This window comes from Rhea pennata, chromosome 3 (assembly GCF_028389875.1).
Source record: "Rhea pennata isolate bPtePen1 chromosome 3, bPtePen1.pri, whole genome shotgun sequence".
Taxonomy (NCBI): Eukaryota; Metazoa; Chordata; class Aves; order Rheiformes; family Rheidae; genus Rhea; species Rhea pennata.
The window spans coordinates 15,857,912-15,870,316 of record NC_084665.1 but is presented as its reverse complement, the minus strand read 5'-3'; the positions used below and the strand labels follow the sequence as shown (position 1 = coordinate 15,870,316).

Here is a 12,405-nt window from a genome sequence, read left to right as displayed (position 1 = left end):
TATACAAGGCTCAACATAAGAAATATCTACATCTTTTTCACTGACTTTTCACTGACATTGGACCTCTCTATACATGTTGCTGGGTTAATTTCTCTCTCATATAGCTTATTTCTGCTATAAATAGTTTATATGCCTTATTAGCTTGAGCCCAAATTCTCATTCATTCCAAAACATCAGGTTGCCTTTGGGTGCCTACTCTCACGCTGTTTCTCCCTAGATTACCAAAAAAAAAAAAAAAAAAAAAGAAAAAAAAAAAAGAAAAAAAAAAAGAAAGAAAGAAAATAAAAACCGACTACGTTAACCTAAAGACCTCTATGTCATCAAAAATATCTTACATCTTAGGTGCTGAAAATCATCCAAAGAGTAGCAGAAGGAAACAATCTTCCCAAAGGAGGTGCTAAAAATGCACAGACTAGTTCAGTTTGCTAAGAAACTGCCAGAACCCTGCCAATATACATCTATACAAACATACACACATACTTATATATACACATACACATAATTCACATATCTGGCATCAATCATAGTTCCAAAAACGTCTTCCTTTGTAGGACAAAAATGTCCTTTATATATATATATATATATATATATATATATATATATATATATTTGCACACACATATATATACATATTTATACATATACACACACACACACACACACACACATATTTAATTCCTCATTTTTCTTTTTACCTTCAAACAAAACTTAATGCATCTGTCCTATTGTTTGTTTTATTAATTAGCCGTTTCCAGAGTAATAGGCCCATACAATCCTCCTTTTTCTGCCTTTTGGGCAAGGGGAACTATCCCAGGGCATCAGCCTTGTGTCAAAGCTGAGCATTATTACCTCAGTTCAACATCCTGCTAAGGGCTTTCCTGTTCCCAAATCTCCTTAACTCTTCTTATCCCAGTAAAAAACTTTTTCTCTTATTAAAGGTTTGCTACGATTTTAACCCAATGATGGATATTACTGTCTTTTTCTTTCTTTCTTTCTTTCTTTCTTTTTTTTTTCTGGTCCTAGTATAAATTGTCATTTTGCATTTCCCACCCACTTAATGTATACTTTCAATGCACATAAGCTCAGCACTGTAAATCTTCTCCTTTTCTTTTAACCCTTCAGCACTTCTGGCTTCTCTTTTATTGCTAAAACACACAACACGTTAGATTGTGTAAGAGCATCTAACTTAAAATAAACGGCCATCCTGTTTGCTTTTAGGATCAATAGCCTATTCATCTTCTGTTCTGTTGCTGCCTGTAGCTGCTAGAAAAAAGGCTCACGATGAATGTCACCTTTTTGTGTACTCTACATAGGTGACAACAAGCTCTTGTTGCATCTCTTGCACACTTTCCCATATGCTCAGGGCACTGGGGAATTACTTCAGCTACCGTCAACCTCCACAGCTGAATCTGTTTTACTGGAATCTGACTTCCCATTTCTACTGCCACGGCACGACTCCTCTCCTACGTTTACAGTTGCTGTAATTTCAGCATAAGCTGGAAGCAGTGCTGCTGGAAGCTACCGTAGGAGAATATTTCAGTATCATGTTCACAGAAATACTGATCACATTCACAAGAACAGCTGTACTGCTGGCTCCAGGAAGAGGAAGAATAACCTAGCCTTATAGCTATGCTATTAGCTTCAAAGTTATGAGATTTTTTTAAAAGTAATAAGATCATCTTAGCTTTTAGCATTTACATCTTCCAAGTTTCATTCTACAAATTCAAGGACTAGATCTTCCAAAATGCTAGGTGAGAGGTTCAGGTAACTGCCTGATTCGGCAGGGGGATGGATCAAACAATATTGTGAAACCCATCAGAAGACTATAAGCATTGAGGAAACTGAAACCTATGTGGAACTTGAAGCTTTTTCAAGATAATAGCCTTTCTTTAATGTCTTTTATTACTAGATAAAAACAGAAAGTGGAAATATTACTTGTGCTGCTCCAACAAAGACAGTCAAGAACCACCCACGTTGTCACCTTTTGAACAAAGAACAGGACTGCCGTTTCCCTCTTTTGTAAATATTTCCATCATACTTTTCATCAGAAAGAAGATACTAGTTCCAAATATCTTGGTTTGCTTTCTATTCAGTTCTGCAATCAGAAATTAATATTACCTCTAGATGGAAGGCATTGTCACTTTGTTGCATGAAACACTACAGATGAGCAACTGCAGTGTGCCCAGGCCTTCCCCACGTCTTACATTCTGTGCTCCAGTAGACACCAGCATCTAATGTCATCTTTTTGAGCTATGCGAAATAAAAGAATATTTTCTTTAGTGTTTTCACCCTTCCATGCTACATTTAGTGTATATATTTGCTAGAAAAGCAAAGGCCAGTGGATAAATGTTTCTAAATTGCTTTGTTACTGGTAAAAATAGGTGTTTTGTTATCTGTCGCTTCCATCCTTGGGAGCAAACTGTTTGTAGCAGGGATGCAGGTCTGAGCATTGTCTTAACTACTTATGGTAACAAATCTTTCGAGTACTAGGCCTTCGTTTCCATAGCAACTGTCTAATAATTTGCTAGATAACATTTATGTGATAAACAAGCCTAGAAATCATTGTTGACTCACATTAGAAGAAATCCTATACATTTTGTGCTGCACTCTCAGAGGCAGCAGTTGCACTGTACGGCTCTGAGGTTTCTTATTTCACATTAGGAGGTACTCAATCTTCTCCAAGAAGTAATAGGATTAAGCAATTTCCCCAAGCATCATAGAATATTCAACACAACTCATTTTAATGTGATCAGGATAAAGGCAACATCCTCTGCATCTGTCACCACACTACGCATTCACAATTAATTAAGAAATGCATCTGCAAGCAGTGCCTCATTTAAAAAGGTTCCTTGAAGGAAAGAAAAATAAAGAAACAGCAGCCTGCAAACGTACTCTTCCTAGAGCTTTCAAAATTAGTTTAGAAAAATTAATATAGGTATTAAAATGAAATAAAAATCCTGAGCCATATCACAGTTCCTTACCAGCCTTTTGTTTTATTTCTTGCCATTTCTTTTTAAAGCTAGTATGTGCCATCATATTGGGCATCCAAAGGAAGAAGAAACACAGCACAATTGTCACAGTGAAAAAGGGGCATTGGAAACATGGCACAGCCCAGTGACAGAGGAAGTTAGATGGAAATATGGAGTATCCTCACTCCTGGTCTTTAAAAATAGCACTTCGGTAGAGCAATACTGGTCCAAATTGAGGTTGAGTAAAGAACAGAGCTACCTGCCTGGCTGGTAAATGTGTATATCAACAGAAGATAGGAACATCTAAAGCTGACTTTGCTGGATAATAGTTAGCTTCATTTTTCTTAAAAAGTAGCATGGAAACACAGGAGTCCAGAGATGCAGAGTTTGTCTGACTAGGCAGCTGCTGTTGTTTGTGCTACTGTCGTCAGCACACCTTCACTGAACAACATTCACGTCATAAAAACAAAAACTCCTTAAAATCATTGTTGATTCACCTTGAAAGTTACTTTTCCATTTTATTGTGTTAACACTACCATTGCATTTTTCCAAAACCTGATTCCTATAATTTCCTGTTTCACCTTTTTGACCTGAAATCGAAACCATATTTGATAGGCTGCTGACCACCTGAGCAAAACATAATGGCCAGGGAAGTCATTTAACGTGGGTCGCAGCACCAGAGAGTTCCCTTTCATTGTCATTAGGCTCAGGGAAAATGAAATTCAGACCGTAACACATTCACACAAGACCAAGGTTTAACATTTGAAATAGGAACCAGTGAAACTCCTTAGCCTATATTATTATGCAAGAGTTTTGATTAGATCATCACCATGCTCCCTTTTGGCTTTTAAATCTGTGCATCTTAAAAAAAAAAAAAAATATGTATTTCAACTCAAAAATCTAGTTTATAATCCCTTAGTGCTTGCAATTAGAGTTGCATGAATTATTTATTCAGAATCCATAACTGCAAACAAGTTTCTCAAGAGTTTAGCCGAGTTTTGCTCAGGCCAATTTATTTCTTGTGGTAAAAAATGTACATAAACAACATAATTGTCCTTTGAATTTCTGAGTAAGAATCTCAATGCAAACTGTAAGGCTATGTGAGGAATCTGAACTTAAGCCAACGTAGACTAAAGCCAGTGAAGGAAAAAAAAAAAGTAGATTTTCCAGAGTTTGGATCAGAGTCCCTTTGGAATGGTACCTTTCAGGAAAAAAAAAAAAAAAATCACAGATTTTTGGAAATACTTATAATAGACATCATTGTTTTTTTTTCCTCAGAATGTAACAATACCACCACAATGTATCATGATTTCTAGTTGTGTATTTGCATAACTAAATACAAAAATAAAAGGAAAAATACTTAAAGAAATTATATATTCTAGTTTTAACATACACATTTTTTACTATATAAATAATCGCCTTTTCATATTTGAATTACTGATTTTAATGTTACGGATGTCTTAGAAGTTTGTTAATTTGATCTTAAAATCTTCTGTGTTAAAATCAGCAAGAAGTTTAACTTCCAACTCCCATGTCTCTGTGCATCTTTTATGTGAAGCATGCTGAGCTTTTTACAAGTACTGTGGAGATCTCAGGTAACCTGCTTTTATTGTAAGATATTTAATACATCTTTATCACTGTTTCCAGTTTGTAGTGGAAGTGATAGATGATTAGGAAAGCACACAGAAGAACGTAGGTATTGAAGTACCGTGAATTACAGATTTTGATATTGCTCTTTCATACAACAGATTGATTAGTAGGCAAGTAGTTGAATTATTTTTAAGTAGTGATTTTCATCTTCCTCCATAACGTTCAAGACTTCATTCCTCCCATAATCCCCTGAAGCCAATACCCCGGATTCAGCTCTTTACTTTTGATCAGAAATCTTGTGAGCAGCTGTTTGATTTTAAGGACAAAGTTTAAGGAAATTCAGTCTTTCCCAGGACTTTATTAAATATGCAATGTATACTTGCATGCATATGTACACAATTTGAAAGATTTGGTTTACAGTTCTACAGATAAAAGGTGTCATTCCATTTGATGTAAGATGCCTCACTCAGAGTGCCCGGAGCTGTCTTGGCATGAGCTCACTCCATACAACTTCAGTGCTATAGAATACATCCCTAACGGGTCTTAAGACCAGCCTTCCTCCTTTAAATGCTATGTGACTTTTCTATAAGGGTGAGGCCAGTTCCTGTGTATCACAACATATTTGGTTAGCTCATCAGTTGTAATTGGATATATAAAATCTTTTAGTATCACCAAAATAATCAGCATTCATAAAAACAAGTAAATTTGAGTCAATTGTTACCCTACTAATCTCAACTGGAATAACTGTTACTTGTACAGCGGTTAATGGCCCCCAGTAAATAAATAAATAAATAAAACTTTGCCACACTACTCTATCAAAAGATTTCAATCTGTCTAGATTTTAGAAACCGATTTTGAACCAGTTTTGTAACCGACAAACGCATTTGCTATACGCGTATATTTTGTGATCAGTTCATCATGCTATGTCTCTCTAACAAAGTGGGTGCTTGACAGACAAATGATTTTACAGTACAATAAGGCAGAACACTTCACATCCAAGTGTTTCGCCTTGGATTGTCAACCCGTGTCAGCTAACAGCTGTGTTTTGAAAGAAATCCCTCTGAGCTATCTCTTGTACCCAGTCTCCAGCAAGCTGTACGTTTCCCACAGCAAGGTGTAGCTTCACCTACTGTCATCCATCCTCTCCTCCTGTCGCCAGTCAGCGAGCCATCATTTCACTCCGCTTCCATATGTTGTTCGCACTGGCATGAACTCAACATATGTGATATTACCACCCTGAAACGCATCAGTCTGAGGGCTGCTTTCATTAATGCACTGGGATAGGTGGGTGTGAGGAGAATAAATGTCACTGGACTGTATCACTTGCATAGTACAATGGTAAGAAATATAGAAGACAAACATTTATGAGAGAAGAAGTTTCTCTTAAGAGTGAACATTTGAGACCTACTTTGTATTTAGAGTTGAAAGATCTGGTAATCTAAAACTCCTAATCATTCCTAGTGTCTAATCATTTTGACTAGAACATCGTTTTTTCCTATGAACTGCACTTTCAGAACCGTTATCACAGGAGGTGATTTATCAAAAAACTAGTTAAAATATGGTGGTTCCAGCCAGATAAACGGGGCCCTACATCCAGGTGCAACACAAATTAGCTTCCTCAGATTACAAATATGTTCTTTCTTTACAGGTTAGAAAGCTTAAGAAATGGTGAGATCATACCATGAGAGGCCAGAAAAGGAAACAAATGGAAGGGAGCCATGAATCAACTAATATCAGAACACAGATTTATCTAACACATCCAACATCCACAGTCCAGTTTTCAACTGTGCTTAAGTGCATTAGAAGCCTCACGTTTCCAAAAGTCTGAAGTAACATAAAAAGATTATATCCAACTGCTTATGTCATCTTATCCCGTCTGTGAGGAAAGACATTTGTTTATACTCTAAAATTTGTTTATGCTCTAAAACAATATAACCATAAAACCATTGTTATTTTTGACATTTCAACTAATATCGACCACTGCAACTCATCTGCTCAGTAATGCAGCTTATGTGAGCACGTCAAATCCATTCCCGTGCTCTATACATTAGTTTTCCTAAAACTGAGTTATAGTTATGGCTCAATGCCCTAAACATACGTATACTCTTTATAAAACTAATGAATATTATTTCTTCTGAAGTAGGAAATGATGTCTTTTTCAGGCTCATATGTTTCTGAGTATAAGAAACTTATCGGTCTTATCCAAAATTAATTCCTTAATGAGTTTTTCCTATTAAAATAATTCTGAAAATATCAATGATGATTTTCAGAGTTTGAGCTTCTAAGACTCTGAAATTCTCTCTGACATTTGCGCTTGTAGCTCTCATATAATTCAAACACGCATGAAAAGAGAATATGAGACAGACAAATTTTGAAACAGACTAATTACCAAATTAAAATGTATATACTCAAAATGGCTGTATTTATGTAGGCACATACAATAGCGGCATTTTGAAAGATACCTATATATATATATACACTACTCAAATAAAATATAATTACCAGATCGCACGTGCCCCCAGCTTTGCACTTGCAGTTCCTTACAGCGACTTTTTCTGAGTAGCACTGGCATATTTTCTTATCAGGACATCAAAAAGCCAGATCATAAATAAATAAATAATGGCAAAGGTTTTTTTTATTATTATTATTGCTGCTACAACAAACACAAACCAGCGTTTCACATCAAATCCTCACAGAGTTTTACCAGGAGCTGGGGACCTATGTGTCCTTTGAGCATTTAAAAATGTCACCTGTAGCACAGAGAGCTGTATTGGAAGTCTCACCAATTCTGATTAAAATGCATTCTCACAGTACTTCTGCTCACTGAATCTGATTAGTTATTATGTATGATGCCTTGATTGTGATAAAAGTCAACAAACTGGAAAGCAGCAAAGAAAGGTCAATGTGCCTTTACAATCTTTACTAGAATCACTCTGCAGTTAAAAATACTGGAACAAGAATTAATCCAATGAATAAACTTAATTCATTTTTGATTTGATGCTTCTTTAAAGGTTCATACTGAAGCTGATACGCAGAGGCTGTCTTTGGTTTTAGATTTTTGTGTGTGCACATCCCGAGAATACCGTTCTCACCTGGGAAGGCTGCAGTGCGGATGCAAAAGGATGATGAAGCAGTGGGAATCTCAGGAAAATCTCTGATCCTGAGAGCTGCAAGGATCTAGAGGGGAAGAGGAGGAAATAACTGGAAGCTGATACTCCAACACTTATTTAGCAGCATTTATTACTGAGGACTCCATCTGTTGGCTGTGCTGAAGAGAGATATGAGGATATGCTATGCTACCTCTGATGTTTATTTTCCTGCTAAAAAGTAGTTGTGATTACTGTCGCTCCCTTGGTGTAGTACCTACCTTCTGCAACCTAGCTATAGAGGAGAGAGGAAAAAAAAAAAGCCACCTCGTGGTGGGTCATGGGCTGACAGCAACCAGATTGAACAGCTCAGCTGATAACCAATGAACACCACAACGTGAGCAAAAGGCCGATGGACAGGACGGATAGTAAACTCCAGTGGGCTCTAAATACCATGCCAGATTCTGCCAAACTGACCGAAAGTCGTTCAAGTCACGTTTCCAACACAGAGTACTTCTATGTAGCTAGCTTTGTAAGGGGCACACTCTTCATAGCCGATGAACTCATTCAAAATGACTTTTCCCTGGAAGGGATTTTTCCCCAGTCTCAAAGTTCTGACATGTTGTAACTTAAAGTCACAATACTTTGCATTTTCAAAGTCTGCATGAGTGTTTGGAGGTTTCTACAGCACATGGGTTACAATCCACCTCTTCTACTGGGGCTTGAGCATTGAGAGACTGGCTTTCGGACATGCTGGAACGACTAATCATGCCAATAATGTGTGCCTCCCTGAAAGGCACAAGGAATGGGATGATGTCTATGAGGGACATGCCCTAGGGAAGGAAATAAAGTCAACCAAATAATGAAAGCAAATATTCACAAAGATAATCAGGAAACAACAATTCTGTAATTCATATATGATTTTTCTCTTAAGGTCACTGGTCATACGCCATGAACATAGATTGATTATTCAGAACTATTTCAAGTATTTTTATATTATAAGTTATTTCTCTTTTTCTTCTTTTTTGCACATTTTTGTAACTGGCTCAAGTAAACAGAGGCAAGGTCAGTTAATAACTAATAACATCACAAAAGACTGAGAAGCTTGGGAAGGGATTTTTCATGTGACTCAAAATTAATGCATGCTCCTGCCAGTGGACAGTCAGTGTCCATTTTTAATTTGTCTCAAATAACTTTGGGATATTAAAAAATCTCATTCTTAAGAAATCATGTTATAAACCATCCAAATATTAGCAAGAATCAGAAATACCACACCAAGGTAAGTCTGCCTTAACATATCATTTCAGCTGATCGTAGTTTGAGGCTATTAAACTTACATACAACATAACTGCTAGAATCCTGTGGTTTGCACATTTAACTCATCTTTGAAATTACTCAGTGATTTTAAGAGTGACTCTAATGATTGTCAGTCAGTGTAACAAAATCTCATCTTAAATTCTTTCTGAATTGATTTTCTGATTTCCATTGTTACCAAATCTTGACAGTTTGAGTCCTCCAACAAATGAGACTTTACTAAAATCCTCAGTGTATAACTGCTGTTACTTTCAAGCTTTGGTTTTTACCCTTCTTCCCCTGCACCATCCCCTCAAGTACATTTTCAGTTTTTGTGGGCTCAGGGAAAGATGGCTAAAAATGTGAACTTTTAGGAATTCAAAAATAAACAGTAAATAATATTTTTTTCCAGTTGTATTCTTTTCAAAAACTAAGTAACACTGTTACTGCATGATAGCTAGGATCTGTCTCATAACATTTAAATGCGCAGTGTTGATAACAATTTTTACACAAGTGGCAAGCAGAGTCTCAGGCCTGCAGAAATCAGAAGCTGCCTTAAAAAGTATCGCACTTTGCAATACCTACACCTAACAAACACTGTTATCTGTAAGGCAGGGCCAACCCACCATTTCTGCTGATTTCAGTGGAGTTTACGACTTTCCTCCCCTTCTGTTGCTCATCAGCTCTGCTCACTGAGAGCCAGCTTTGAGATTCAGGATCCTCTTCCTTCTTAGCTCAAAAGTAGCCACAGTCCCAAATCACTGAGATTTCCCCTGTCATTAGGTTTCTGAAAAACAGAGAAAGGAATAAGAAAAGCTAAGTAGCATGCAGTCCTGTGAAGTGTTATTATATGAGGTCATTAGTTGAAGTAGTATAAAAAAAAAGGGGGGGGGGAAACACACAACAAACACTGCTTTGTATCTGTCATCTGAGTTGTTCTTCGCAGTATAATGTAGTCCACAGTCTAAATTCTCCATTTCTGGAATGAAAGTCAAGTAAATAAATGTGATTTTGCTGTACCAAAAGAGCCATTCTTAAAACAAATGATGGATTTTCAGTGAATACATATGCAAACCTCCAGAAATGGCCTTGAGTTTTGATAGTGTATCTCCTATTAAGTGGCCTGCTAGCTGAACTGGCTGCTACCTTTGCCTGGTATCTCTTCCATTTCTTAGCAAACTCACAAGATCTTGTAAAGAGCTTTAATAACTGCTGAGTTTTAGCTCCAATATACATTGCTTGCATGATTATTTCATTATTTCCACGTATGCAACCCTCTGTGGAAATTGCCTTTTGTGGCACAGAGTTTGTCCAGTGTAAAATCCCAGGGCATACCCCTATTTAAAAGATGACACACTTTATTAGCTTTCATTTAATATCTGCTTGTGCTGCAGACAGATTTAAAAAAAAACACACACATTATGTAATTAGCTCTGATTTTATCGATTGCCTGTTGATGTGTGTTACTAACAGCAAATTTAATAAGCTTAGTGCAGGAAAGAGTGCAATCATTGTGCAAGAAATTTAGGAAGTGACTGCCACCCATAGACTAAAAATGACATAACACAATAGATGTCTATAAGCAGCTATAGGCTAAGAATGAGAAACTCCATCAGGCAGGCAAGAAGAGTGTCTCCTGTTAGCTTTCAGTGCTGCTCCCGTTTTTAGATGGCACTGCCTAGAAACTTAACGATCACAGGAAACTAAACATTCTTGATATCATGATTTTTATAAAGTTACTTATAGGGTCAATGCTAATGTAAAAAATGATCAAGTTTAATCTACCTTAAAACAATAACGTTAAATGAAACAGTCTTTTCCAAAATATATGAACTTAAATGTGCTTGTACCACAGGTAAAATTTAGCTTAAAAAAAAAAATTAGTTAATTAGGTTGGGGAGGGGGAAGGTTATTTAATTCAAAATTTCCAGGCACCTTTGTCACGTGCAAAATTCTGTCCTGTAAAGACGAAAGCTGTAACAAGTAAACCTGAGATAGGAAGGTATTCTCCTCTTTGATTATAATAGACACTGACACTTTCACTAAGCTTTGAAATTTTATACAAAAGTGTTACTATTCCAATGATATAAATGATTTCAGATAGATATTTCATTTTAGTCTTTATTTCAGGACTTTTAAAATTAGTGTACAACAGTAGAGGAAATTAAGGAAGGATTTTTTTTTTTTTTTTTTTTTTGTGGAAATATCTTGTTCTAGAGAAAAGTAGAGAGTTTAATTATAACACAGTATCACTTGTTTACAGGATGTCACATGTGCAAAACAAGCCTTCTTTTTTGGAACTGTTACATCTAATTCAGGGTGGTAAGAGTTAGTTGTATAGTTAGTTGTCACCTGTTAGCAGGTGACAACTGTAATGCCTGGACCTAGCTCAAAGTCATGCAGTCATTTATTCTATTTTTCCCACTGTCCCACTCCAGGGCTAGTGCCAGATGATGGTGTGCAAGCTCCTACTTGGGATCCAATTGATGTGTGGACAAAGTACTGTTATAGTTCTTCACATCAGCGTAACCTATAGCAGTTTTCAGTTGAAGCAGCAGCTGCTGACAGGAAGAACAGTCTTTGCTTTTTCTGCCTCCAAAGAAAAGAAGAAAGTAGAGTGGAATTGCTATCCGGCACTGATTCAGTTGACCCCGGTTAGCAGATTTATGGCAGGCATTGCTAGAGTGCAAATGGGAGACATTGCCACATAGTGTTAAGGATGCTTTCCAAAGTATTTAATAGCAATACAGAATACTAAGGAAAAGCTCTAGACAAAGAAATGTAATTACTGCAATAAAGGAACATTTTTTGCACAGTTTCACTTTTTATGGATCAGTAAGAACTATACTGAGCATCACATGGCAAGATGATAGCTGGCCAAAGAGTGATTCAATCACCTGCAGACAGCTAATAACCCCATCACCCAGAGACTGCTAATCACTTGCACAAGATGAACTGATGGTGCCTATGCATTATCCAGTGACGGGTAATTCAAAACCATCAGCATTTAGGTCAAATATAACAATACTTCTGGTCACAGTGCAAAAATCATCATGGTAACAGCTCTCAGTCCCAGGGCTTTTTGTGCTGCTTGTGACCATATTTAGCACTACATTCCCTGTGCAAGTGCAATCATCTAGCGGAGTTGATTTCTACACAGTAGGATCTGCTGAACTGTGATCAACCTGAATAAGCTATTATCCTATGAAAAGCTATTTAGAGCAAAGCCAGAACAAAACAAAATACGTTCGAGGAGAATTTCAAAGATACATACTGAAAACAGAAATAATATACTAAGTAAACACACCATAGAATAATCCCCTGTGAAATTCACGTGTACGTTAGAATTTCATTTTCTCCTAATCCTTATGTGCAAACTTCACATTGAGAAACTAAGCCCAGAAATTCCCACCATTAGTTAAAAAACCAAGCCAAAGAAAACTACGAAAACGTAAGCTGATATTTCC

General features: G+C 36.7%; 1 long non-coding RNA gene across 2 annotated transcripts in view; it reads right to left on the bottom strand.

Annotated features, from left to right (window-relative positions):
• The window catches only part of LOC134139142 (uncharacterized), a 204,250-nt gene that overhangs the window by 121,116 nt on the left and 70,729 nt on the right, over positions 1-12,405 (bottom strand). For both annotated transcript variants that reach the window (XR_009958080.1, XR_009958081.1), the window contains exons 3-4: positions 9,565-9,725; positions 7,652-7,736 (exon numbers count right to left, since the gene is read on the bottom strand). This is a non-coding gene — a long non-coding RNA (uncharacterized LOC134139142). The remainder of the gene's footprint in view (positions 1-7,651; positions 7,737-9,564; positions 9,726-12,405) is intronic.